This window comes from Ambystoma mexicanum, chromosome 2q, assembly GCF_040938575.1.
Source record: "Ambystoma mexicanum isolate Mex_15411 chromosome 2q, UKY_AmexF1_1, whole genome shotgun sequence".
Classification (NCBI taxonomy): domain Eukaryota; kingdom Metazoa; phylum Chordata; class Amphibia; order Caudata; family Ambystomatidae; genus Ambystoma; species Ambystoma mexicanum.
Window position 1 is genome coordinate 128590100 of NC_090924.1, and position 23180 is coordinate 128613279.

Sequence of the window (23180 nt, forward strand, 5' to 3'; positions counted from 1 at the left end):
TACATGCAAGATCATCCGAAATGGTGCGTAGCCTCATGCATTAGAGAATATATAAATAAGACGGCGGAGCTGAGACCGTCGGGGACAACGCAATTGCTAATAGCGCGCAGGAAACCTCATAAGGGCGTAGCAACAGCCACTATAGCGAGATGGGTTAGAGAAGTCATGAGCCTAGCAGGGATTGACATGACGAGGTTTGGAGCCCATTCCGTGCGTGGAGCAGGGGCATCCAGAGCAATCCGTCAAGGGGCGACATTGCAAGATATTTTGAAAGCAGCCGATTGGGCGAGTGATAACACGTTTAGGACGTTTTATTTTAAGCCAATTAATACACTAGCAGAAGCTATGGTAAGAAGCTTTGAACAAGCATAATGCTCGCCTCCGTCTTGACATAGAATGAAGATTCCCCCTGCTAATAGCGCAGGGAGCTCTTGATTCTATTAAAGACAAGGAGGCGAGCATTAATTTCCCACCCGAGATACACGGGAGAATGATATGAAATGATGTGATTACGTGCAGACATGTACGGAGTGTATAACAAATTCAATTTTCCCAAGAATAGGGTGTGTATCCGCCGCCCTAACATGTTCTGTTGTTTCCATCTTAGGAGAGGACCAGAAGAACGGCTGAGTGAGCTCAAGAAACATGGATCGAGATCGCAGTTCCGAGGCGAGAGATTCGTTCCACAGTTCTACAGTTCAGAGACCTCCAGGATCGAGTGTTAGTTCAGGAGATGTTTACGTTATCAGTTGCATTGCAGTCAAAGAAGAGGAGGTTTACAGGAAGAGGAAGGACTAGGTCACGTGACCAGGACACGGGGTTCAGGGCCTAGGATGATGGGAAATGGAGTTTTGAAATGAAGTTTTGGAAAAAAAAAAAAAAAAAATGTTTTGAGCCATCAGAAAGATGGACTTTTTGTTTGATTTTGTTGAAACTGCTGGAGAGCAAATAAATAAGAAGATGAAGCATAATGCTCGCCTCCTTGTCTTTAATAGAATCAAGAGCTCCCTGCGCTATTAGCAGGGGGAATCTTCATTGTGTGAGCTTCAGGCGCAAGGCATTTGATTAGTCTTTAAGCAGGTCCACTTGCACTGCCCTTTGCACCTGTTCTCCCAGTCCCTACATAGGTGAGCAAGCAGCTGTTTCTGTAGTGTAGTGGTTATCACGTTCGCCTCACACGCGAAAGGTCCCCGGTTCGAGACCGGGCAGAAACACTCTCTGCTGGCATTTTACACAAAATAGTTTTGTTCCCCTTTTGTCACACACAAATGTAAAGTATGAACTTATTTGCGTTCCCATGGAAATAGCATATGCTCTCAAGAGCTTGAGAAATACACTGGGAAGGCAAGCATCCTCACATGTATTCTGTATATGGGGCCAATAAAAAAATGCACGCGCTTGCATTTTGTGTATGTAATGTTGCAGAGCACAGAGAGGATTTATTTTCCCTACTGCTGGGTATTTGGGTCTCTGGGATCACAGTTGGGTCCGCTCCGTCCTCTGAAATGGTCCATATTAGTTACATAGGTTAGTGTACCAAAGAAATAATACATTTTCATATACAGCTTCTTCATTTCTGTGTTCTGAGGGATTACCAGTTGTAAGAAATGCACTTGCCGGTACAGTGATTCCCTGGCTTTCTCTGGCCCGAGAAAGCTTTTCCTCTGAAGTGGGAACAGAAGTTGGACTGCTTCTGCTGAACTTCCTGAAAGCAGAGCTGGCGGGAGGAGGGACTTTTTGAGTGCTGGGAAAATTTGAGCTGGAAATTTGCATCGGCTGGACAGAGATTGCTTGGAGCAGCCAAAATATAATAACGGCCATGGCGCTCAAGTAAAGCAGAAAGCTTTTAGTATACACCTTTTGCACTCTTGTCAACGAAGCTGGGCTCTGTGAATGCTCACCCTACGCAAGAAAAGAGAACAGACTTTGCTGGTGACCTAAATATATCTCGCCTGATCGAGCACGATCGAGCTCTGAGTGAGCAGCTGTGCAATGGTCATCTTTACCAAAGGGGAGATGCTGCTTTTTCCAGTGTCACGCCCATGCTCTCAGGGCTGGAGGGAGGAGGGCTGCTTTTTGTTTTTACAGGCAAAAGGAAAGGCCCAGCCCTCAGAGCTTCTGCCAATGCAGATCCCAGCAGGTGCAAAATAAAGGCTCTCCCCCACCTTGCCAGCTGCAGATTGATCAGAAGACTGCTAGTCTAGTGTGTTGGGCCACTTTCTCTCTTCTGTGTATCGTCCCCTCTTATTACATAAACAGCATAAGAGGAATAAAGGAAGGAAGGAAGGAAGGAAGGAACAGTGTATCGCAAGCACCTTCCACCCTGATGTCAATGGGCCACCAACCTTCGGGATGAGGAGGAGACCTGTGAAGACAGTCAGAGCGTGCCGACTGGGGCATTCATTTGGCTCATACACCGACAAGGCTTTCAGCGGCAGGAACAAACTTCAGGAATAGGCATTCTTGGCCTCGAATCCTAAGGGGGGTGCAAACGCTGAGGACAATTCCGTCAAATGCTCAAAGGACCGTGGCTCGTTGGTCTAGGGGTATGATTCTCGCTTTGGGTGCGAGAGGTCCCGGGTTTAAATCCCGGACGAGCCCAATCAAGGTGGTTAACTTGAGCTCCTTTTTTTTGTTTTTTCAATGTTATTTTCATTGGACAGACTCTCTGGTTTTCTCGGTAAGCAGTAGTCGATGAACAATTCACTTCCTGAACCTCTTTGCGTGCCATGTCCTTGCGACAAGCACTTTGTGTTCTCTGTTAGCTCTCAGTAACATTCCTTGATTTGCTTGTGAGTTTTGGCCGTCCGATCTCAAAGTGGAAATGTGTCCTTCCCTCTGTACGCTGCATAGGCCCTCAGCTGGCATACTTGTATATGTGCGCATGCTTGATAGGACGTATGTTTTAGGCTGGATTGTGTGAGCTTCAGGCGCAAGGCATTTGATTAGTCTTTAAGCAGGTCCACTTGCACTGCCCTTTGCACCTGTTCTCCCAGTCCCTACAAAGGTGAGCAAGCAGCTGTTTCTGTAGTGTAGTGGTTATCACGTTCGCCTCACACGCGAAAGGTCCCCCCGGTTCGAGACCGGGCAGAAACACTCTCTGCTGGCATTTTACACAAAATAGTTTTTTTCCCCTTTTGTCACACACAAATGTAAAGTATGAACTTATTTGCGTTCCCATGGAAATAGCATATGCTCTCAAGAGCTTGAGAAATACACTGGGAAGGCAAGCATCCTCACATGTATTCTGTATATGGGGCCAATAAAAAAAGGCACGCGCTTGCATTTTGTGTATGTAATGTTGCAGAGCACAGAGAGGATTTATTTTCCCTACTGCTGGGTATTTGGGTCTCTGGGATCACAGTTGGGTCCGCTCCGTCCTCTGAAATGGTCCATATTAGTTACATAGGTTAGTGTACCAAAGAAATAATACATTTTCATATACAGCTTCTTCATTTCTGTGTTCTGAGGGATTACCAGTTGTAAGAAATGCACTTGCCGGTACAGTGATTCCCTGGCTTTCTCTGGCCCGAGAAAGCTTTTCCTCTGAAGTGGGAACAGAAGTTGGACTGCTTCTGCTGAACTTCCTGAAAGCAGAGCTGGCGGGAGGAGGGACTTTTTGAGTGCTGGGAAAATTTGAGCTGGAAATTTGCATCGGCTGGACAGAGATTGCTTGGAGCAGCCAAAATATAATAACGGCCATGGCGCTCAAGTAAAGCAGAAAGCTTTTAGTATACACCTTTTGCACTCTTGTCAACGAAGCTGGGCTCTGTGAATGCTCACCCTACGCAAGAAAAGAGAACAGACTTTGCTGGTGACCTAAATATATCTCGCCTGATCGAGCACGATCGAGCTCTGAGTGAGCAGCTGTGCAATGGTCATCTTTACCAAAGGGGAGATGCTGCTTTTTCCAGTGTCACGCCCATGCTCTCAGGGCTGGAGGGAGGAGGGCTGCTTTTTGTTTTAACAGGCAAAAGGAAAGGCCCAGCCCTCAGAGCTTCTGCCAATGCAGATCCCAGCAGGTGCAAAATAAAGGCTCTCCCCCACCTTGCCAGCTGCAGATTGATCAGAAGACTGCTAGTCTAGTGTGTTGGGCCACTTTCTCTCTTCTGTGTATCGTCCCCTCTTATTACATAAACAGCATAAGAGGAATAAAGGAAGGAAGGAAGGAAGGAAGGAAGGAAGGAACAGTGTATCGCAAGCACCTTCCACCCTGATGTCAATGGGCCACCAACCTTCGGGATGAGGAGGAGACCTGTGAAGACAGTCAGAGCGTGCCGACTGGGGCATTCATTTGGCTCATACACCGACAAGGCTTTCAGCGGCAGGAACAAACTTCAGGAATAGGCATTCTTGGCCTCGAATCCTAAGGGGGGTGCAAACGCTGAGGACAATTCCGTCAAATGCTCAAAGGACCGTGGCTCGTTGGTCTAGGGGTATGATTCTCGCTTTGGGTGCGAGAGGTCCCGGGTTTAAATCCCGGACGAGCCCAATCAAGGTGGTTAACTTGAGCTCCTTTTTTTTGTTTTTTCAATGTTATTTTCATTGGACAGACTCTCTGGTTTTCTCGGTAAGCAGTAGTCGATGAACAATTCACTTCCTGAACCTCTTTGCGTGCCATGTCCTTGCGACAAGCACTTTGTGTTCTCTGTTAGCTCTCAGTAACATTCCTTGATTTGCTTGTGAGTTTTGGCCGTCCGATCTCAAAGTGGAAATATGTCCTTCCCTCTGTACGCTGCATAGGCCCTCAGCTGGCATACTTGTATATGTGCGCATGCTTGATAGGACGTATGTTTTAGGCTGGATTGTGTGAGCTTCAGGCGCAAGGCATTTGATTAGTCTTTAAGCAGGTCCACTTGCACTGCCCTTTGCACCTGTTCTCCCAGTCCCTACAAAGGTGAGCAAGCAGCTGTTTCTGTAGTGTAGTGGTTATTACGTTCGCCTCACACGCGAAAGGTCCCCGGTTCGAGACCGGGAAGAAACACTCTCTGCTGGCATTTTACACAAAATAGTTTTTTCCCCTTTTGTCACACACAAATGTAAAGTATGAACTTATTTGCGTTCCCATGGAAATAGCATATGCTCTCAAGAGCTTGAGAAATACACTGGGAAGGCAAGCATCCTCACATGTATTCTGTATATGGGGCCAATAAAAAAATGCACGCGCTTGCATTTTGTGTATGTAATGTTGCAGAGCACAGAGAGGATTTATTTTCCCTACTGCTGGGTATTTGGGTCTCTGGGATCACAGTTGGGTCCGCTCCGTCCTCTGAAATGGTCCATATTAGTTACATAGGTTAGTGTACCAAAGAAATAATACATTTTCATATACAGCTTCTTCATTTCTGTGTTCTGAGGGATTACCAGTTGTAAGAAATGCACTTGCCGGTACAGTGATTCCCTGGCTTTCTCTGGCCCGAGAAAGCTTTTCCTCTGAAGTGGGAACAGAAGTTGGACTGCTTCTGCTGAACTTCCTGAAAGCAGAGCTGGCGGGAGGAGGGACTTTTTGAGTGCTGGGAAAATTTGAGCTGGAAATTTGCATCGGCTGGACAGAGATTGCTTGGAGCAGCCAAAATATAATAACGGCCATGGCGCTCAAGTAAAGCAGAAAGCTTTTAGTATACACCTTTTGCACTCTTGTCAACGAAGCTGGGCTCTGTGAATGCTCACCCTACGCAAGAAAAGAGAACAGACTTTGCTGGTGACCTAAATATATCTCGCCTGATCGAGCACGATCGAGCTCTGAGTGAGCAGCTGTGCAATGGTCATCTTTACCAAAGGGGAGATGCTGCTTTTTCCAGTGTCACGCCCATGCTCTCAGGGCTGGAGGGAGGAGGGCTGCTTTTTGTTTTTACAGGCAAAAGGAAAGGCCCAGCCCTCAGAGCTTCTGCCAATGCAGATCCCAGCAGGTGCAAAATAAAGGCTCTCCCCCACCTTGCCAGCTGCAGATTGATCAGAAGACTGCTAGTCTAGTGTGTTGGGCCACTTTCTCTCTTCTGTGTATCGTCCCCTCTTATTACATAAACAGCATAAGAGGAATAAAGGAAGGAAGGAAGGAAGGAAGGAACAGTGTATCGCAAGCACCTTCCACCCTGATGTCAATGGGCCACCAACCTTCGGGATGAGGAGGAGACCTGTGAAGACAGTCAGAGCGTGCCGACTGGGGCATTCATTTGGCTCATACACCGACAAGGCTTTCAGCGGCAGGAACAAACTTCAGGAATAGGCATTCTTGGCCTCGAATCCTAAGGGGGGTGCAAACGCTGAGGACAATTCCGTCAAATACTCAAAGGACCGTGGCTCGTTGGTCTAGGGGTATGATTCTCGCTTTGGGTGCGAGAGGTCCCGGGTTCAAATCCCGGACGAGCCCAATCAAGGTGGTTAACTTGAGCTCCTTTTTTTTGTTTTTTCAATGTTATTTTCATTGGACAGACTCTCTGGTTTTCTCGGTAAGCAGTAGTCGATGAACAATTCACTTCCTGAACCTCTTTGCGTGCCATGTCCTTGCGACAAGCACTTTGTGTTCTCTGTTAGCTCTCAGTAACATTCCTTGATTTGCTTGTGAGTTTTGGCCGTCCGATCTCAAAGTGGAAATATGTCCTTCCCTCTGTACGCTGCATAGGCCCTCAGCTGGCATACTTGTATATGTGCGCATGCTTGATAGGACGTATGTTTTAGGCTGGATTGTGTGAGCTTCAGGCGCAAGGCATTTGATTAGTCTTTAAGCAGGTCCACTTGCACTGCCCTTTGCACCTGTTCTCCCAGTCCCTACAAAGGTGAGCAAGCAGCTGTTTCTGTAGTGTAGTGGTTATAAAGGTCCCCGGTTCGAGACCGGGCAGAAACACTCTCTGCTGGCATTTTACACAAAATAGTTTTTTTCCCCTTTTGTCACACACAAATGTAAAGTATGAACTTATTTGCGTTCCCATGGAAATAGCATATGCTCTCAAGAGCTTGAGAAATACACTGGGAAGGCAAGCATCCTCACATGTATTCTGTATATGGGGCCAATAAAAAAATGTACGCGCTTGCATTTTGTGTATGTAATGTTGCAGAGCACAGAGAGGATTTATTTTCCCTACTGCTGGGTATTTGGGTCTCTGGGATCACAGTTGGGTCCGCTCCGTCCTCTGAAATGGTCCATATTAGTTACATAGGTTAGTGTACCAAAGAAATAATACATTTTCATATACAGCTTCTTCATTTCTGTGTTCTGAGGGATTACCAGTTGTAAGAAATGCACTTGCCGGTACAGTGATTCCCTGGCTTTCTCTGGCCCGAGAAAGCTTTTCCTCTGAAGTGGGAACAGAAGTTGGACTGCTTCTGCTGAACTTCCTGAAAGCAGAGCTGGCGGGAGGAGGGACTTTTTGAGTGCTGGGAAAATTTGAGCTGGAAATTTGCATCGGCTGGACAGAGATTGCTTGGAGCAGCCAAAATATAATAACGGCCATGGCGCTCAAGTAAAGCAGAAAGCTTTTAGTATACACCTTTTGCACTCTTGTCAACGAAGCTGGGCTCTGTGAATGCTCACCCTACGCAAGAAAAGAGAACAGACTTTGCTGGTGACCTAAATATATCTCGCCTGATCGAGCACGATCGAGCTCTGAGTGAGCAGCTGTGCAATGGTCATCTTTACCAAAGGGGAGATGCTGCTTTTTCCAGTGTCACGCCCATGCTCTCAGGGCTGGAGGGAGGAGGGCTGCTTTTTGTTTTTACAGGCAAAAGGAAAGGCCCAGCCCTCAGAGCTTCTGCCAATGCAGATCCCAGCAGGTGCAAAATAAAGGCTCTCCCCCACCTTGCCAGCTGCAGATTGATCAGAAGACTGCTAGTCTAGTGTGTTGGGCCACTTTCTCTCTTCTGTGTATCGTCCCCTCTTATTACATAAACAGCATAAGAGGAATAAAGGAAGGAAGGAAGGAAGGAAGGAAGGAAGGAAGGAACAGTGTATCGCAAGCACCTTCCACCCTGATGTCAATGGGCCACCAACCTTCGGGATGAGGAGGAGACCTGTGAAGACAGTCAGAGCGTGCCGACTGGGGCATTCATTTGGCTCATACACCGACAAGGCTTTCAGCGGCAGGAACAAACTTCAGGAATAGGCATTCTTGGCCTCGAATCCTAAGGGAGGTGCAAACGCTGAGGACAATTCCGTCAAATGCTCAAAGGACCGTGGCTCGTTGGTCTAGGGGTATGATTCTCGCTTTGGGTGCGAGAGGTCCCGGGTTCAAATCCCGGACGAGCCCAATCAAGGTGGTTAACTTGAGCTCCTTTTTTTTGTTTTTTCAATGTTATTTTCATTGGACAGACTCTCTGGTTTTCTCGGTAAGCAGTAGTCGATGAAAAATTCACTTCCTGAACCTCTTTGCGTGCCATGTCCTTGCGACAAGCACTTTGTGTTCTCTGTTAGCTCTCAGTAACATTCCTTGATTTGCTTGTGAGTTTTGGCCGTCCGATCTCAAAGTGGAAATATGTCCTTCCCTCTGTACGCTGCATAGGCCCTCAGCTGGCATACTTGTATATGTGCGCATGCTTGATAGGACGTATGTTTTAGGCTGGATTGTGTGAGCTTCAGGCGCAAGGCATTTGATTAGTCTTTAAGCAGGTCCACTTGCACTGCCCTTTGCACCTGTTCTCCCAGTCCCTACAAAGGTGAGCAAGCAGCTGTTTCTATAGTGTAGTGGTTATCACGTTCGCCTCACACGCGAAAGGTCCCCGGTTCGAGACCGGGCAGAAACACTCTCTGCTGGCATTTTACACAAAATAGTTTTTTTCCCCTTTTGTCACACACAAATGTAAAGTATGAACTTATTTGCGTTCCCATGGAAATAGCATATGCTCTCAAGAGCTTGAGAAATACACTGGGAAGGCAAGCATCCTCACATGTATTCTGTATATGGGGCCAATAAAAAAATGCACGCGCTTGCATTTTGTGTATGTAATGTTGCAGAGCACAGAGAGGATTTATTTTCCCTACTGCTGGGTATTTGGGTCTCTGGGATCACAGTTGGGTCCGCTCCGTCCTCTGAAATGGTCCATATTAGTTACATAGGTTAGTGTACCAAAGAAATAATACATTTTCATATACAGCTTCTTCATTTCTGTGTTCTGAGGGATTACCAGTTGTAAGAAATGCACTTGCCGGTACAGTGATTCCCTGGCTTTCTCTGGCCCGAGAAAGCTTTTCCTCTGAAGTGGGAACAGAAGTTGGACTGCTTCTGCTGAACTTCCTGAAAGCAGAGCTGGCGGGAGGAGGGACTTTTTGAGTGCTGGGAAAATTTGAGCTGGAAATTTGCATCGGCTGGACAGAGATTGCTTGGAGCAGCCAAAATATAATAACGGCCATGGCGCTCAAGTAAAGCAGAAAGCTTTTAGTATACACCTTTTGCACTCTTGTCAACGAAGCTGGGCTCTGTGAATGCTCACCCTACGCAAGAAAAGAGAACAGACTTTGCTGGTGACCTAAATATATCTCGCCTGATCGAGCACGATCGAGCTCTGAGTGAGCAGCTGTGCAATGGTCATCTTTACCAAAGGGGAGATGCTGCTTTTTCCAGTGTCACGCCCATGCTCTCAGGGCTGGAGGGAGGAGGGCTGCTTTTTGTTTTTACAGGCAAAAGGAAAGGCCCAGCCCTCAGAGCTTCTGCCAATGCAGATCCCAGCAGGTGCAAAATAAAGGCTCTCCCCCACCTTGCCAGCTGCAGATTGATCAGAAGACTGCTAGTCTAGTGTGTTGGGCCACTTTCTCTCTTCTGTGTATCGTCCCCTCTTATTACATAAACAGCATAAGAGGAATAAAGGAAGGAAGGAAGGAAGGAACAGTGTATCGCAAGCACCTTCCACCCTGATGTCAATGGGCCACCAACCTTCGGGATGAGGAGGAGACCTGTGAAGACAGTCAGAGCGTGCCGACTGGGGCATTCATTTGGCTCATACACCGACAAGGCTTTCAGCGGCAGGAACAAACTTCAGGAATAGGCATTCTTGGCCTCGAATCCTAAGGGGGGTGCAAACGCTGAGGACAATTCCGTCAAATGCTCAAAGGACCGTGGCTCGTTGGTCTAGGGGTATGATTCTCGCTTTGGGTGCGAGAGGTCCCGGGTTCAAATCCCGGACGAGCCCAATCAAGGTGGTTAACTTGAGCTCCTTTTTTTTGTTTTTTCAATGTTATTTTCATTGGACAGACTCTCTGGTTTTCTCGGTAAGCAGTAGTCGATGAACAATTCACTTCCTGAACCTCTTTGCGTGCCATGTCCTTGCGACAAGCACTTTGTGTTCTCTGTTAGCTCTCAGTAACATTCCTTGATTTGCTTGTGAGTTTTGGCCGTCCGATCTCAAAGTGGAAATATGTCCTTCCCTCTGTACGCTGCATAGGCCCTCAGCTGGCATACTTGTATATGTGCGCATGCTTGATAGGACGTATGTTTTAGGCTGGATTGTGTGAGCTTCAGGCGCAAGGCATTTGATTAGTCTTTAAGCAGGTCCACTTGCACTGCCCTTTGCACCTGTTCTCCCAGTCCCTACAAAGGTGAGCAAGCAGCTGTTTCTGTAGTGTAGTGGTTATCACGTTCGCCTCACACGCGAAAGGTCCCCGGTTCGAGACCGGGCAGAAACACTCTCTGCTGGCATTTTACACAAAATAGTTTTTTTCCCCTTTTGTCACACACAAATGTAAAGTATGAACTTATTTGCGTTCCCATGGAAATAGCATATGCTCTCAAGAGCTTGAGAAATACACTGGGAAGGCAAGCATCCTCACATGTATTCTGTATATGGGGCCAATAAAAAAATGCACGCGCTTGCATTTTGTGTATGTAATGTTGCAGAGCACAGAGAGGATTTATTTTCCCTACTGCTGGGTATTTGGGTCTCTGGGATCACAGTTGGGTCCGCTCCGTCCTCTGAAATGGTCCATATTAGTTACATAGGTTAGTGTACCAAAGAAATAATACATTTTCATATACAGCTTCTTCATTTCTGTGTTCTGAGGGATTACCAGTTGTAAGAAATGCACTTGCCGGTACAGTGATTCCCTGGCTTTCTCTGGCCCGAGAAAGCTTTTCCTCTGAAGTGGGAACAGAAGTTGGACTGCTTCTGCTGAACTTCCTGAAAGCAGAGCTGGCGGGAGGAGGGACTTTTTGAGTGCTGGGAAAATTTGAGCTGGAAATTTGCATCGGCTGGACAGAGATTGCTTGGAGCAGCCAAAATATAATAACGGCCATGGCGCTCAAGTAAAGCAGAAAGCTTTTAGTATACACCTTTTGCACTCTTGTCAACGAAGCTGGGCTCTGTGAATGCTCACCCTACGCAAGAAAAGAGAACAGACTTTGCTGGTGACCTAAATATATCTCGCCTGATCGAGCACGATCGAGCTCTGAGTGAGCAGCTGTGCAATGGTCATCTTTACCAAAGGGGAGATGCTGCTTTTTCCAGTGTCACGCCCATGCTCTCAGGGCTGGAGGGAGGAGGGCTGCTTTTTGTTTTTACAGGCAAAAGGAAAGGCCCAGCCCTCAGAGCTTCTGCCAATGCAGATCCCAGCAGGTGCAAAATAAAGGCTCTCCCCCACCTTGCCAGCTGCAGATTGATCAGAAGATTGCTAGTCTAGTGTGTTGGGCCACTTTCTCTCTTCTGTGTATCGTCCCCTCTTATTACATAAACAGCATAAGAGGAATAAAGGAAGGAAGGAAGGAAGGAAGGAACAGTGTATCGCAAGCACCTTCCACCCTGATGTCAATGGGCCACCAACCTTCGGGATGAGGAGGAGACCTGTGAAGACAGTCAGAGCGTGCCGACTGGGGCATTCATTTGGCTCATACACCGACAAGGCTTTCAGCGGCAGGAACAAACTTCAGGAATAGGCATTCTTGGCCTCGAATCCTAAGGGGGGTGCAAACGCTGAGGACAATTCCGTCAAATGCTCAAAGGACCGTGGCTCGTTGGTCTAGGGGTATGATTCTAGCTTTGGGTGTGAGAGGTCCCGGGTTCAAATCCCGGACGAGCCCAATCAAGGTGGTTAACTTGAGCTCCTTTTTTTTGTTTTTTCAATGTTATTTTCATTGGACAGACTCTCTGGTTTTCTCGGTAAGCAGTAGTCGATGAACAATTCACTTCCTGAACCTCTTTGCGTGCCATGTCCTTGCGACAAGCACTTTGTGTTCTCTGTTAGCTCTCAGTAACATTCCTTGATTTGCTTGTGAGTTTTGGCCGTCCGATCTCAAAGTGGAAATATGTCCTTCCCTCTGTACGCTGCATAGGCCCTCAGCTGGCATACTTGTATATGTGCGCATGCTTGATAGGACGTATGTTTTAGGCTGGATTGTGTGGGCTTCAGGCGCAAGGCATTTGATTAGTCTTTAAGCAGGTCCACTTGCACTGCCCTTTGCACCTGTTCTCCCAGTCCCTACAAAGGTGAGCAAGCAGCTGTTTCTGTAGTGTAGTGGTTATAAAGGTCCCCGGTTCGAGACCGGGCAGAAACACTCTCTGCTGGCATTTTACACAAAATAGTTTTTTTCCCCTTTTGTCACACACAAATGTAAAGTATGAACTTATTTGCGTTCCCATGGAAATAGCATATGCTCTCAAGAGCTTGAGAAATACACTGGGAAGGCAAGCATCCTCACATGTATTCTGTATATGGGGCCAATAAAAAAAATGCACGCGCTTGCATTTTGTGTATGTAATGTTGCAGAGCACAGAGAGGATTTATTTTCCCTACTGCTGGGTATTTGGGTCTCTGGGATCACAGTTGGGTCCGCTCCGTCCTCTGAAATGGTCCATATTAGTTACATAGGTTAGTGTACCAAAGAAATAATACATTTTCATATACAGCTTCTTCATTTCTGTGTTCTGAGGGATTACCAGTTGTAAGAAATGCACTTGCCGGTACAGTGATTCCCTGGCTTTCTCTGGCCCGAGAAAGCTTTTCCTCTGAAGTGGGAACAGAAGTTGGACTGCTTCTGCTGAACTTCCTGAAAGCAGAGCTGGCGGGAGGAGGGACTTTTTGAGTGCTGGGAAAATTTGAGCTGGAAATTTGCATCGGCTGGACAGAGATTGCTTGGAGCAGCCAAAATATAATAACGGCCATGGCGCTCAAGTAAAGCAGAAAGCTTTTAGTATACACCTTTTGCATTCTTGTCAACGAAGCTGGGCTCTGTGAATGCTCACCCTACGCAAGAAAAGAGAACAGACTTTGCTGGTGACCTAAATATATCTCGCCTGATCGAGCACGATCGAGCTCTGAGTGAGCAGCTGTGCAATGGTCATCTTTACCAAAGGGGAGATGCTGCTTTTTCCAGTGTCACGCCCATGCTCTCAGGGCTGGAGGGAGGAGGGCTGCTTTTTGTTTTTACAGGCAAAAGGAAAGGCCCAGCCCTCAGAGCTTCTGCCAATGCAGATCCCAGCAGGTGCAAAATAAAGGCTCTCCCCCACCTTGCCAGCTGCAGATTGATCAGAAGACTGCTAGTCTAGTGTGTTGGGCCACTTTCTCTCTTCTGTGTATCGTCCCCTCTTATTACATAAACAGCATAAGAGGAATAAAGGAAGGAAGGAAGGAAGGAAGGAACAGTGTATCGCAAGCACCTTCCACCCTGATGTCAATGGGCCACCAACCTTCGGGATGAGGAGGAGACCTGTGAAGACAGTCAGAGCGTGCCGACTGGGGCATTCATTTGGCTCATACACCGACAAGGCTTTCAGCGGCAGGAACAAACTTCAGGAATAGGCATTCTTGGCCTCGAATCCTAAGGGGGGTGCAAACGCTGAGGACAATTCCGTCAAATGCTCAAAGGACCGTGGCTCGTTGGTCTAGGGGTATGATTCTCGCTTTGGGTGCGAGAGGTCCCGGGTTCAAATCCCGGACGAGCCCAATCAAGGTGGTTAACTTGAGCTCCTTTTTTTTGTTTTTTCAATGTTATTTTCATTGGACAGACTCTCTGGTTTTCTCGGTAAGCAGTAGTCGATGAACAATTCACTTCCTGAACCTCTTTGCGTGCCATGTCCTTGCGACAAGCACTTTGTGTTCTCTGTTAGCTCTCAGTAACATTCCTTGATTTGCTTGTGAGTTTTGGCCGTCCGATCTCAAAGTGGAAATATGTCCTTCCCTCTGTACGCTGCATAGGCCCTCAGCTGGCATACTTGTATATGTGCGCATGCTTGATAGGACGTATGTTTTAGGCTGGATTGTGTGAGCTTCAGGCGCAAGGCATTTGATTAGTCTTTAAGCAGGTCCACTTGCACTGCCCTTTGCACCTGTTCTCCCAGTCCCTACAAAGGTGAGCAAGCAGCTGTTTCTGTAGTGTAGTGGTTATCACGTTCGCCTCACACGCGAAAGGTCCCCGGTTCGAGACCGGGCAGAAACACTCTCTGCTGGCATTTTACACAAAATAGTTTTTTTCCCCTTTTGTCACACACAAATGTAAAGTATGAACTTATTTGCGTTCCCATGGAAATAGCATATGCTCTCAAGAGCTTGAGAAATACACTGGGAAGGCAAGCATCCTTACATGTATTCTGTATATGGGGCCAATAAAAAAATGCACGCGCTTGCATTTTGTGTATGTAATGTTGCAGAGCACAGAGAGGATTTATTTTCCCTACTGCTGGGTATTTGGGTCTCTGGGATCACAGTTGGGTCCGCTCCGTCCTCTGAAATGGTCCATATTAGTTACATAGGTTAGTGTACCAAAGAAATAATACATTTTCATATACAGCTTCTTCATTTCTGTGTTCTGAGGGATTACCAGTTGTAAGAAATGCACTTGCCGGTACAGTGATTCCCTGGCTTTCTCTGGCCCGAGAAAGCTTTTCCTCTGAAGTGGGAACAGAAGTTGGACTGCTTCTGCTGAACTTCCTGAAAGCAGAGCTGGCGGGAGGAGGGACTTTTTGAGTGCTGGGAAAATTTGAGCTGGAAATTTGCATCGGCTGGACAGAGATTGCTTGGAGCAGCCAAAATATAATAACGGCCATGGCGCTCAAGTAAAGCAGAAAGCTTTTAGTATACACCTTTTGCACTCTTGTCAACGAAGCTGGGCTCTGTGAATGCTCACCCTACGCAAGAAAAGAGAACAGACTTTGCTGGTGACCTAAATATATCTCGCCTGATCGAGCAGGATCGAGCTCTGAGTGAGCAGCTGTGCAATGGTCATCTTTACCAAAGGGGAGATGCTGCTTTTTCCAGTGTCACGCCCATGCTCTCAGGGCTGGAGGGAGGAGGGCTGCTTTTTGTTTTTACAGGCAAAAGGAAAGGCTCAGCCCTCAGAGCTTCTGCCAATGCAGATCCCAGCAGGTGCAAAATAAAGGCTCTCCCCCACCTTGCCAGCTGCAGATTGATCAGAAGACTGCTAGTCTAGTGTGTTGGGCCACTTTGTCTCTTCTGTGTATCGTCCCCTCTTATTACATAAACAGCATAAGAGGAATAAAGGAAGGAAGGAAGGAAGGAAGGAACAGTGTATCGCAAGCACCTTCCACCCTGATGTCAATGGGCCACCAACCTTCGGGATGAGGAGGAGACCTGTGAAGACAGTCAGAGCGTGCCGACTGGGGCATTCATTTGGCTCATACACCGACAAGGCTTTCAGCGGCAGGAACAAACTTCAGGAATAGGCATTCTTGGCCTCGAATCCTAAGGGGGGTGCAAACGCTGAGGACAATTCCGTCAAATGCTCAAAGGACCGTGGCTCGTTGGTCTAGGGGTATGATTCTCGCTTTGGGTGCGAGAGGTCCCGGGTTCAAATCCCGGACGAGCCCAATCAAGGTGGTTAACTTGAGCTCCTTTTTTTTGTTTTTTCAATGTTATTTTCATTGGACAGACTCTCTGGTTTACTCGGTAAGCAGTAGTCGATGAACAATTCACTTCCTGAACCTCTTTGCGTGCCATGTCCTTGCGACAAGCACTTTGTGTTCTCTGTTAGCTCTCAGTAACATTCCTTGATTTGCTTGTGAGTTTTGGCCGTCCGATCTCAAAGTGGAAATATGTCCTTCCCTCTGTACGCTGCATAGGCCCTCAGCTGGCATACTTGTATATGTGCGCATGCTTGATAGGACGTATGTTTTAGGCTGGATTGTGTGAGCTTCAGGCGCAAGGCATTTGATTAGTCTTTAAGCAGGTCCACTTGCACTGCCCTTTGCACCTGTTCTCCCAGTCCCTACAAAGGTGAGCAAGCAGCTGTTTCTGTAGTGTAGTGGTTATCACGTTGGTCCCCGGTTCGAGACCGGGCAGAAACACTCTCTGCTGGCATTTTACACAAAATAGTTTTTTTCCCCTTTTGTCACACACAAATGTAAAGTATGAACTTATTTGCGTTCCCATGGAAATAGCATATGCTCTCAAGAGCTTGAGAAATACACTGGGAAGGCAAGCATCCTCACATGTATTCTGTATATGGGGCCAATAAAAAAATGCACGCGCTTGCATTTTGTGTATGTAATGTTGCAGAGCACAGAGAGGATTTATTTTCCCTACTGCTGGGTATTTGGGTCTCTGGGATCACAGTTGGGTCCGCTCCGTCCTCTGAAATGGTCCATATTAGTTACATAGGTTAGTGTACCAAAGAAATAATACATTTTCATATACAGCTTCTTCATTTCTGTGTTCTGAGGGATTACCAGTTGTAAGAAATGCACTTGCCGGTACAGTGATTCCCTGGCTTTCTCTGGCCCGAGAAAGCTTTTCCTCTGAAGTGGGAACAGAAGTTGGACTGCTTCTGCTGAACTTCCTGAAAGCAGAGCTGGCGGGAGGAGGGACTTTTTGAGTGCTGGGAAAATTTGAGCTGGAAATTTGCATCGGCTGGACAGAGATTGCTTGGAGCAGCCAAAATATAATAACGGCCATGGCGCTCAAGTAAAGCAGAAAGCTTTTAGTATACACCTTTTGCACTCTTGTCAACGAAGCTGGGCTCTGTGAATGCTCACCCTACGCAAGAAAAGAGAACAGACTTTGCTGGTGACCTAAATATATCTCGCCTGATCGAGCACGATCGAGCTCTGAGTGAGCAGCTGTGCAATGGTCATCTTTACCAAAGGGGAGATGCTGCTTTTTCCAGTGTCACGCCCATGCTCTCAGGGCTGGAGGGAGGAGGGCTGCTTTTTGTTTTTACAGGCAAAAGGAAAGGCCCAGCCCTCAGAGCTTCTGCCAATGCAGATCCCAGCAGGTGCAAAATAAAGGCTCTCCCCCACCTTGCCAGCTGCAGATTGATCAGAAGACTGCTAGTCTAGTGTGTTGGGCCACTTTCTCTCTTCTGTGTATCGTCCCCTCTTATTACATAAACAGCATAAGAGGAATAAAGGAAGGAAGGAAGGAAGGAACAGTGTATCGCAAGCACCTTCCACCCTGATGTCAATGGGCCACCAACCTTCGGGATGAGGAGGAGACCTGTGAAGACAGTCAGAGCGTGCCGACTGGGGCATTCATTTGGCTCATACACCGACAAGGCTTTCAGCGGCAGGAACAAACTTCAGGAATAGGCATTCTTGGCCTCGAATCCTAAGGGGGGTGCAAACGCTGAGGACAATTCCGTCAAATGCTCAAAGGACCGTGGCTCGTTGGTCTAGGGGTATGATTCTCGCTTTGGGTGCGAGAGGTCCCGGGTTCAAATCCCAGACGAGCCCAATCAAGGTGGTTAACTTGAGCTCCTTTTTTTTGTTTTTTCAATGTTATTTTCATTGGACAGACTCTCTGGTTTTCTCGGTAAGCAGTAGTCGATGAACAATTCACTTCCTGAACCTCTTTGCGTGCCATGTCCTTGCGACAAGCACTTTGTGTTCTCTGTTAGCTCTCAGTAACATTCCTTGATTTGCTTGTGAGTTTTGGCCGTCCGATCTCAAAGTGGAAATATGTCCTTCCCTCTGTACGCTGCATAGGCCCTCAGCTGGCATACTTGTATATGTGCGCATGCTTGATAGGACGTATGTTTTAGGCTGGATTGTGTGAGCTTCAGGCGCAAGGCATTTGATTAGTCTTTAAGCAGGTCCACTTGCACTGCCCTTTGCACCTGTTCTCCCAGTCCCTACAAAGGTGAGCAAGCAGCTGTTTCTGTAGTGTAGTGGTTATAAAGGTCCCCGGTTCGAGACCGGGCAGAAACACTCTCTGCTGGCATTTTACACAAAATAGTTTTTTTCCCCTTTTGTCACACACAAATGTAAAGTATGAACTTATTTGCGTTCCCATGGAAATAGCATATGCTCTCAAGAGCTTGAGAAATACACTGGGAAGGCAAGCATCCTCACATGTATTCTGTATATGGGGCCAATAAAAAAATGCACGCGCTTGCATTTTGTGTATGTAATGTTGCAGAGCACAGAGAGGATTTATTTTCCCTACTGCTGGGTATTTGGGTCTCTGGGATCACAGTTGGGTCCGCTCCGTCCTCTGAAATGGTCCATATTAGTTACATAGGTTAGTGTACCAAAGAAATAATACATTTTCATATACAGCTTCTTCATTTCTGTGTTCTGAGGGATTACCAGTTGTAAGAAATGCACTTGCCGGTACAGTGATTCCCTGGCTTTCTCTGGCCCGAGAAAGCTTTTCCTCTGAAGTGGGAACAGAAGTTGGACTGCTTCTGCTGAACTTCCTGAAAGCAGAGCTGGCGGGAGGAGGGACTTTTTGAGTGCTGGGAAAATTTGAGCTGGAAATTTGCATCGGCTGGACAGAGATTGCTTGGAGCAGCCAAAATATAATAACGGCCATGGCGCTCAAGTAAAGCAGAAAGCTTTTAGTATACACCTTTTGCACTCTTGTCAACGAAGCTGGGCTCTGTGAATGCTCACCCTACGCAAGAAAAGAGAACAGACTTTGCTGGTGACCTAAATATATCTCGCCTGATCGAGCACGATCGAGCTCTGAGTGAGCAGCTGTGCAATGGTCATCTTTACCAAAGGGGAGATGCTGCTTTTTCCAGTGTCACGCCCATGCTCTCAGGGCTGGAGGGAGGAGGGCTGCTTTTTGTTTTTACAGGCAAAAGGAAAGGCCCAGCCCTCAGAGCTTCTGCCAATGCAGATCCCAGCAGGTGCAAAATAAAGGCTCTCCCCCACCTTGCCAAGAGGAATAAAGGAAGGAAGGAAGGAAGGAAGGAACAGTGTATCGCAAGCACCTTCCACCCTGATGTCAATGGGCCACCAACCTTCGGGATGAGGAGGAGACCTGTGAAGACAGTCAGAGCGTGCCGACTGGGGCATTCATTTGGCTCATACACCGACAAGGCTTTCAGCGGCAGGAACAAACTTCAGGAATAGGCATTCTTGGCCTCGAATCCTAAGGGGGGTGCAAACGCTGAGGACAATTCCGTCAAATGCTCAAAGGACCGTGGCTCGTTGGTCTAGGGGTATGATTCTCGCTTTGGGTGCGAGAGGTCCCGGGTTCAAATCCCGGACGAGCCCAATCAAGGTGGTTAACTTGAGCTCCTTTTTTTTGTTTTTTCAATGTTATTTTCATTGGACAGACTCTCTGGTTTTCTCGGTAAGCAGTAGTCGATGAACAATTCACTTCCTGAACCTCTTTGCGTGCCATGTCCTTGCGACAAGCACTTTGTGTTCTCTGTTAGCTCTCAGTAACATTCCTTGATTTGCTTGTGAGTTTTGGCCGTCCGATCTCAAAGTGGAAATATGTCCTTCCCTCTGTACGCTGCATAGGCCCTCAGCTGGCATACTTGTATATGTGCGCATGCTTGATAGGACGTATGTTTTAGGCTGGATTGTGTGAGCTTCAGGCGCAAGGCATTTGATTAGTCTTTAAGCAGGTCCACTTGCACTGCCCTTTGCACCTGTTCTCCCAGTCCCTACAAAGGTGAGCAAGCAGCTGTTTCTGTAGTGTAGTGGTTGTCACGTTCGCCTCACACGCGAAAGGTCCCCCCGGTTCGAGACCGGGCAGAAACACTCTCTGCTGGCATTTTACACAAAATAGTTTTTTTCCCCTTTTGTCACACACAAATGTAAAGTATGAACTTATTTGCGTTCCCATGGAAATAGCATATGCTCTCAAGAGCTTGAGAAATACACTGGGAAGGCAAGCATCCTCACATGTATTCTGTATATGGGGCCAATAAAAAAATGCACGCGCTTGCATTTTGTGTATGTAATGTTGCAGAGCACAGAGAGGATTTATTTTCCCTACTGCTGGGTATTTGGGTCTCTGGGATCACAGTTGGGTCCGCTCCGTCCTCTGAAATGGTCCATATTAGTTACATAGGTTAGTGTACCAAAGAAATAATACATTTTCATATACAGCTTCTTCATTTCTGTGTTCTGAGGGATTACCAGTTGTAAGAAATGCACTTGCCGGTACAGTGATTCCCTGGCTTTCTCTGGCCCGAGAAAGCTTTTCCTCTGAAGTGGGAACAGAAGTTGGACTGCTTCTGCTGAACTTCCTGAAAGCAGAGCTGGCGGGAGGAGGGACTTTTTGAGTGCTGGGAAAATTTGAGCTGGAAATTTGCATCGGCTGGACAGAGATTGCTTGGAGCAGCCAAAATATAATAACGGCCATGGCGCTCAAGTAAAGCAGAAAGCTTTTAGTATACACCTTTTGCACTCTTGTCAACGAAGCTGGGCTCTGTGAATGCTCACCCTACGCAAGAAAAGAGAACAGACTTTGCTGGTGACCTAAATATATCTCGCCTGATCGAGCACGATCGAGCTCTGAGTGAGCAGCTGTGCAATGGTCATCTTTACCAAAGGGGAGATGCTGCTTTTTCCAGTGTCACGCCCATGCTCTCAGGGCTGGAGGGAGGAGGGCTGCTTTTTGTTTTTACAGGCAAAAGGAAAGGCCCAGCCCTCAGAGCTTCTGCCAATGCAGATCCCAGCAGGTGCAAAATAAAGGCTCTCCCCCACCTTGCCAGCTGCAGATTGATCAGAAGACTGCTAGTCTAGTGTGTTGGGCCACTTTCTCTCTTCTGTGTATCGTCCCCTCTTATTACATAAACAGCATAAGAGGAATAAAGGAAGGAAGGAAGGAAGGAAGGAACAGTGTATCGCAAGCACCTTCCACCCTGATGTCAATGGGCCACCAACCTTCGGGATGAGGAGGAGACCTGTGAAGACAGTCAGAGCGTGCCGACTGGGGCATTCATTTGGCTCATACACCGACAAGGCTTTCAGCGGCAGGAACAAACTTCAGGAATAGGCATTCTTGGCCTCGAATCCTAAGGGGGGTGCAAACGCTGAGGACAATTCCGTCAAATGCTCAAAGGACCGTGGCTCGTTGGTCTAGGGGTATGATTCTCGCTTTGGGTGCGAGAGGTCCCGGGTTCAAATCCCGGACGAGCCCAATCAAGGTGGTTAACTTGAGCTCCTTTTTTTTGTTTTTTCAATGTTATTTTCATTGGACAGACTCTCTGGTTTTCTCGGTAAGCAGTAGTCGATGAACAATTCACTTCCTGAACCTCTTTGCGTGCCATGTCCTTGCGACAAGCACTTTGTGTTCTCTGTTAGCTCTCAGTAACATTCCTTGATTTGCTTGTGAGTTTTGGCCGTCCGATCTCAAAGTGGAAATATGTCCTTCCCTCTGTACGCTGCATAGGCCCTCAGCTGGCATACTTGTATATGTGCGCATGCTTGATAGGACGTATGTTTTAGGCTGGATTGTGTGAGCTTCAGGCGCAAGGCATTTGATTAGTCTTTAAGCAGGTCCACTTGCACTGCCCTTTGCACCTGTTCTCCCAGTCCCTACAAAGGTGAGCAAGCAGCTGTTTCTGTAGTGTAGTGGTTATCACGTTCGCCTCACACGCGAAAGGTCCCCCCGGTTCGAGACCGGGCAGAAACACTCTCTGCTGGCATTTTACACAAAATAGTTTTTTTCCCCTTTTGTCACACACAAATGTAAAGTATGAACTTATTTGCGTTCCCATGGAAATAGCATATGCTCTCAAGAGCTTGAGAAATACACTGGGAAGGCAAGCATCCTCACATGTATTCTGTATATGGGGCCAATAAAAAAATGCACGCGCTTGCATTTTGTGTATGTAATGTTGCAGAGCACAGAGAGGATTTATTTTCCCTACTGCTGGGTATTTGGGTCTCTGGGATCACAGTTGGGTCCGCTCCGTCCTCTGAAATGGTCCATATTAGTTACATAGGTTAGTGTACCAAAGAAATAATACATTTTCATATACAGCTTCTTCATTTCTGTGTTCTGAGGGATTACCAGTTGTAAGAAATGCACTTGCCGGTACAGTGATTCCCTGGCTTTCTCTGGCCCGAGAAAGCTTTTCCTCTGAAGTGGGAACAGAAGTTGGACTGCTTCTGCTGAACTTCCTGAAAGCAGAGCTGGCGGGAGGAGGGACTTTTTGAGTGCTGGGAAAATTTGAGCTGGAAATTTGCATCGGCTGGACAGAGATTGCTTGGAGCAGCCAAAATATAATAACGGCCATGGCGCTCAAGTAAAGCAGAAAGCTTTTAGTATACACCTTTTGCACTCTTGTCAACGAAGCTGGGCTCTGTGAATGCTCACCCTACGCAAGAAAAGAGAACAGACTTTGCTGGTGACCTAAATATATCTCGCCTGATCGAGCACGATCGAGCTCTGAGTGAGCAGCTGTGCAATGGTCATCTTTACCAAAGGGGAGATGCTGCTTTTTCCAGTGTCACGCCCATGCTCTCAGGGCTGGAGGGAGGAGGGCTGCTTTTTGTTTTTACAGGCAAAAGGAAAGGCCCAGCCCTCAGAGCTTCTGCCAATGCAGATCCCAGCAGGTGCAAAATAAAGGCTCTCCCCCACCTTGCCAGCTGCAGATTGATCAGAAGACTGCTAGTCTAGTGTGTTGGGCCACTTTCTCTCTTCTGTGTATCGTCCCCTCTTATTACATAAACAGCATAAGAGGAATAAAGGAAGGAAGGAAGGAAGGAAGGAACAGTGTATCGCAAGCACCTTCCACCCTGATGTCAATGGGCCACCAACCTTCGGGATGAGGAGGAGACCTGTGAAGACAGTCAGAGCGTGCCGACTGGGGCATTCATTTGGCTCATACACCGACAAGGCTTTCAGCGGCAGGAACAAACTTCAGGAATAGGCATTCTTGGCCTCGAATCCTAAGGGGGGTGCAAACCCTGAGGACAATTCCGTCAAATGCTCAAAGGACCGTGGCTCGTTGGTCTAGGGGTATGATTCTCGCTTTGGGTGCGAGAGGTCCCGGGTTCAAATCCTGGACGAGCCCAATCAAGGTGGTTAACTTGAGCTCCTTTTTTTTGTTTTTTCAATG

The 23180-nt window shown here is 47.3% G+C and overlaps 17 non-coding genes across 17 annotated transcripts; all 17 read left to right on the forward strand.

Moving 5' to 3' along the window:
• The first annotated feature begins 1141 nt into the window (after positions 1 to 1141).
• On the forward strand, positions 1142 to 1214 carry TRNAV-CAC (transfer RNA valine (anticodon CAC)). The gene has a single exon. It is a non-coding gene; the product is annotated as a tRNA-Val (tRNA).
• A 1315-nt stretch (positions 1215 to 2529) lies between these two features.
• Positions 2530 to 2601, forward strand: TRNAP-UGG (transfer RNA proline (anticodon UGG)). The gene has a single exon. It is a non-coding gene; the product is annotated as a tRNA-Pro (tRNA).
• A 420-nt stretch (positions 2602 to 3021) lies between these two features.
• Positions 3022 to 3096, forward strand: TRNAV-CAC (transfer RNA valine (anticodon CAC)). Its single transcript has one exon. It is a non-coding gene; the product is annotated as a tRNA-Val (tRNA).
• Positions 3097 to 4419: 1323 nt separating this feature from the next.
• Positions 4420 to 4491, forward strand: TRNAP-UGG (transfer RNA proline (anticodon UGG)). Its single transcript has one exon. It is a non-coding gene; the product is annotated as a tRNA-Pro (tRNA).
• Positions 4492 to 6298: 1807 nt separating this feature from the next.
• TRNAP-UGG (transfer RNA proline (anticodon UGG)) lies at positions 6299 to 6370 on the forward strand. Its single transcript has one exon. It is a non-coding gene; the product is annotated as a tRNA-Pro (tRNA).
• Positions 6371 to 8171: 1801 nt separating this feature from the next.
• TRNAP-UGG (transfer RNA proline (anticodon UGG)) lies at positions 8172 to 8243 on the forward strand. Its single transcript has one exon. It is a non-coding gene; the product is annotated as a tRNA-Pro (tRNA).
• A 420-nt stretch (positions 8244 to 8663) lies between these two features.
• Positions 8664 to 8736, forward strand: TRNAV-CAC (transfer RNA valine (anticodon CAC)). Its single transcript has one exon. It is a non-coding gene; the product is annotated as a tRNA-Val (tRNA).
• A 1311-nt stretch (positions 8737 to 10047) lies between these two features.
• On the forward strand, positions 10048 to 10119 carry TRNAP-UGG (transfer RNA proline (anticodon UGG)). The gene has a single exon. It is a non-coding gene; the product is annotated as a tRNA-Pro (tRNA).
• A 420-nt stretch (positions 10120 to 10539) lies between these two features.
• On the forward strand, positions 10540 to 10612 carry TRNAV-CAC (transfer RNA valine (anticodon CAC)). The gene has a single exon. It is a non-coding gene; the product is annotated as a tRNA-Val (tRNA).
• Positions 10613 to 13789: 3177 nt separating this feature from the next.
• TRNAP-UGG (transfer RNA proline (anticodon UGG)) lies at positions 13790 to 13861 on the forward strand. The gene has a single exon. It is a non-coding gene; the product is annotated as a tRNA-Pro (tRNA).
• A 420-nt stretch (positions 13862 to 14281) lies between these two features.
• On the forward strand, positions 14282 to 14354 carry TRNAV-CAC (transfer RNA valine (anticodon CAC)). The gene has a single exon. It is a non-coding gene; the product is annotated as a tRNA-Val (tRNA).
• A 1315-nt stretch (positions 14355 to 15669) lies between these two features.
• Positions 15670 to 15741, forward strand: TRNAP-UGG (transfer RNA proline (anticodon UGG)). Its single transcript has one exon. It is a non-coding gene; the product is annotated as a tRNA-Pro (tRNA).
• A 1788-nt stretch (positions 15742 to 17529) lies between these two features.
• Positions 17530 to 17601, forward strand: TRNAP-UGG (transfer RNA proline (anticodon UGG)). Its single transcript has one exon. It is a non-coding gene; the product is annotated as a tRNA-Pro (tRNA).
• Positions 17602 to 19299: 1698 nt separating this feature from the next.
• On the forward strand, positions 19300 to 19371 carry TRNAP-UGG (transfer RNA proline (anticodon UGG)). Its single transcript has one exon. It is a non-coding gene; the product is annotated as a tRNA-Pro (tRNA).
• Positions 19372 to 21181: 1810 nt separating this feature from the next.
• On the forward strand, positions 21182 to 21253 carry TRNAP-UGG (transfer RNA proline (anticodon UGG)). The gene has a single exon. It is a non-coding gene; the product is annotated as a tRNA-Pro (tRNA).
• Positions 21254 to 21673: 420 nt separating this feature from the next.
• TRNAV-CAC (transfer RNA valine (anticodon CAC)) lies at positions 21674 to 21748 on the forward strand. The gene has a single exon. It is a non-coding gene; the product is annotated as a tRNA-Val (tRNA).
• A 1315-nt stretch (positions 21749 to 23063) lies between these two features.
• Positions 23064 to 23135, forward strand: TRNAP-UGG (transfer RNA proline (anticodon UGG)). The gene has a single exon. It is a non-coding gene; the product is annotated as a tRNA-Pro (tRNA).
• The last annotated feature ends 45 nt before the right edge of the window (positions 23136 to 23180 follow it).